This window comes from Gavialis gangeticus, unplaced genomic scaffold, assembly GCF_001723915.1.
Source record: "Gavialis gangeticus isolate Ggan-Ray unplaced genomic scaffold, GavGan_comp1, whole genome shotgun sequence".
NCBI classification, from domain to species: Eukaryota; Metazoa; Chordata; order Crocodylia; family Gavialidae; genus Gavialis; species Gavialis gangeticus.
In genome coordinates, this window is record NW_017729024.1 from 89,197,417 (window position 1) to 89,201,245 (window position 3,829).

Genomic DNA, 3,829 nt, shown 5'->3' on the forward strand with positions numbered 1-3,829 from the left:
CCAGTTTGTAACCTGGCCCCGCTGCCAGCCTGGGCCCTGTGCAGCTCTGGGCTTGCCTGCTGGGGCTGCACCATGGCAGGAGCAGTTGCGGCCCCCCCACTTGCCGCACCGGGCACTGTTTGCTGCTGCTGCCCACCCGGAGCTTGCGTGCTGGACAGCCCAGAGGTGGCGGTGGCAAACACTACCTAGCATGGTAAGCGGGGGGGCTGCAGCTGCTGCCACCACGCCACAGCCCCAACAGGCGAGCCCGGAGCCAGCATGGAGTGCAGGCTGGCAGCAGGAATGGGTTAGAAGCTAGTGCTGACTGCGGGGGGAGAAATGGCCCCTCCCCTGCCCCATGGCCAGCGCCCCGCACTGCAGCCACTCACAATCTGTGTGGGGCTGCCTGTGCCTGCTCAGGACAGCCCCGCATGGGCTGTGAGCGGCTGCAGCAGGGAATGCTGGCCACAGGGCAGTGGAGGGGCTGCTTTTCCCTGCACTCTGCACCAGCTCGTTACCTGCCGGTGAGCGCGGGGTCGGGGCTGCACACTTCTATAGCAGCTACTCAAAAACAGTTATTCCAGAATAATGACATGTGTAGATATTCTTATTCTGCAACAAGGACCCTTGTGTTGACATTCATATCTGGTATAAGGGTGCCTTGTTCCCACTGAAGAATGCTGGCATGTGTTTTTATGCTGGTATACCTATTGCACTCAAAATTTACAGCCTACTTTAAGCTGAATTAATTTTAAAGTAGAGATAGGTCTTTAGACTGCAGTCCTGCACTGAGTTTGCCTGCAGCCCCACACAATCCTACTGACTTCAATGAGAATAATACTTGATCTTAGCCCAAAAGAGGCCGAGAAGCCCTGCAAGACCAGGTTCCCATATAAGTTCACCATATCTTTAATTTTAAAAAAAAAGCTAGTTGCTATTATATTCTGTCAGCATCTCATAAACTGGATAAGAACTGTATTTTCACATATAAAATATATTATTTAAACAGGTATCTCAGTCCACGAAAATGCATTCTCTTGATAACCAAAAATCAGTGAATTAAGTTTAACTTTCATGAAAGTTTTATACCATATTTCTTCAATTATTCGCTTATTATCTTACTCTAAGGAAGTGGTTAATGAATTTCAGTGTCCCTCATATTCTCTGCTTGCCACCATAAGTTACCTAGATGTTAGGCAACCTTGGTGATAAGAGGTTTATCTTATATTTGAAAGATATAGCACAATAAGCCTGCTTGGGTTTGGCTAAATTAGAAACCTTGTTTCGTACTTAAATAAATAAATAGTAAATTGCTGTGTGTTTGATAATCATTGTTATCATCTACAATGCTCCAAATTTAAAGCTTTAAAAACCAGCAAATACTAATTTAAATCTTTTACCTAAACACTGTCTGTGTGTTCTGGCAGTGCCCAATGGGCCTGGGGACCTCCCTGCCATTGGAAACCTTGGAAGCTGAGAGTGCCCAAAGGGGTGGGAGCACACAGAGTGGCTAAGGCTCAGGACTGTAAGTGCCAGGGCGCAGGGCATTCTGCAGGGGCAGGAGGTGGAAGCAGAAGCCCCAGCTACACGCATGATCGGGGTGGGATAAGGGGTTGGCAGGACCGCAGATGCCAAATTTGCAGGGGTTTGGTGGGATGGTGGGGAGGTGGTAGGACAGTTCCACACTTAGATTGATCTAAGCAAAAGAAAAAGGGCCCCTAGATCATTGCTGCTGGTCTATATTAGGAACTCCTTGTGCTACATCCCATGAAATCTGCTTAATTAGTCACTGGGATAACCCCTCAACTTTGTTCTTATCAGTTACTATAAGGTCTACACGAGCGTGAACTAAGTCTGCATGTACCCATAGCAATTTGGATACCTGCAAATTAGTATCGGTATGTTTATGCTGAACCCATTTAAAGTATTTCAAAGTCAGTATTTTTCTGATTCCCTATGTTTTGAATTAATGAGGTTTTTTCCTGGTCCTAACGACCAGAAAACAGCTTTGAATTTCAAAGTAGATGTATTTCAAATTATCTGTATGGTATAGATAAGGCATACAAAAACCTATCTTTTTGGTGGGGAGTGAAAATAGCTTCCAGGAATCCAACACTTTGAACTATCTGATATTGAATTAATGAGGTTTTATTGTAGTTGGTGTGGGCACCTGTAAATCCTATTAAAAGCTAACTGCACAAAACAATCCTAAAAGGAACCCCAACAAGCTTGAAATAATATCTCTTACAGGTAATTTTGAACTTATTTGGTCCAATGCACCCCAAGATGCCAACTTTTCTACAACAGGGTGATAGGAATAAACAGAGTGAAGAAAGGACCAAAAGCACAGTGCAAATGAAATCACTCTCTATGGCTATGAAATCAATCCTGCAACACTATCAATACCTACCTACACAACATGTATTTTCTCCCATCCCTTTGTTTTTCTTCCTTCTAAGACACAAGTTTATATCCCTGCATTCCTAAGCTTCACTTTCACAGTACAGTCCATATATTTTCTTGAGCCAAGATCATCCTTCGCTCAATTAGCTTTCTCCCTCCCTACTGTTTATCCCCCATATGTATTTAGAGACAGAAATCATATCCCCCACCAGCCTTTCCTTTGCTAGTCTAAACAAGTTAGTACTTTTTTTCTCCTCTGGAAAGATCAGTTCTTCAGTCTCCTGATAATCCCTTTTCCTACACCTCTTTTCCATTTAATTTATTTTCATTGTAAATTCAACATGGCCAAAACACACAATGGCCAGGATTATACCAAGTATTCCACAAGAGATTTCACTGCTGTCTTCTAAAGCAAGGGTGTCCCTGGGCCAGATCCAGCCCACAGGTCCAGAAATTTGGCACCAGAGCAATGGCAATGCTCTGCCACTGCCAAATTTCAAGACCCATGGGAACCCCAGGCCCTGCACGCACGATCAGTTGCCCAATCCCAGTGTACAGGCCGGGTGAAGGTGGTGTTGGGTCCCAGGGCCCAATCCTAGCACACAGGGGCTAGGAGAGGGCAGCCTATGCCCCTGGGACCTACTCCCAACACACTGGGGTGGGAGGGGGTGGCACTGGTCTCTGGAGACCAATACTGACATGCAGGAGTGGGAGGAGGCAGTGCCAGGCCCCCAGGGACAGGAGGAGGCAGTGATGGGCCCCAAGGCAGGGAGGGACAACAGTGCTGGACCCCAATCTTGGTGTGTGGGGCTCAGTGTAGCCCATGGACCACCCTATCACACTCAGCTGGCCCTTGGGGCCAAAAGGTTGAGCACCACTCTTCTACGACATTAATACTTTTCTGTCTGTACTGGAAACACCTCACTCAATGCATCCTAAAAATGTATTTGCCGTTTTCATCACTGCATCACATTGAAAGCTCTTGGTCATCCTGTTAACATGGAAACATTCATAATTCCCAGAAGTACTCCGACATCACACTGATGTGCAAAACAAGGCTCCTATTGCACCTTCCTGTTCCAAAAATCTGTTAAACATGTAGGTCCCAAATAAAGAATACATCTGATATCAAACTGATAAAAAAAATCATCTGCTATGTTTGCCCTTAGCCAAAAAGATAGAGTAACACTAGTATTCCCGACAGTTCTGCAGTCCTATGTTGATGACAGTTTGCAACGTCATGGTAACTTGAAAGACTAACAGGCTGATACTTTTAACAGTATTTAATCAATTCATAATCCCGCCAATGAAAGGGTCCTTCTTACCAATTCAAGGCAAATAGCTTGTTTCTTGTTCAGTCGGGTCACAAACCAAAAGGAGTCTGACAGAGAAGCAAAGTAACATAAATCATTCTCAACACCCCTCCTCTTCTCCCCCCCCCCCCCCA

General features: G+C 45.6%; 1 protein-coding gene across 3 annotated transcripts in view; it reads right to left on the reverse strand.

Moving 5' to 3' along the window:
- The window catches only part of CUNH9orf3 (chromosome unknown C9orf3 homolog), a 402,054-nt gene that overhangs the window by 396,035 nt on the left and 2,190 nt on the right, over positions 1-3,829 (reverse strand). The window lies entirely within an intron of this gene.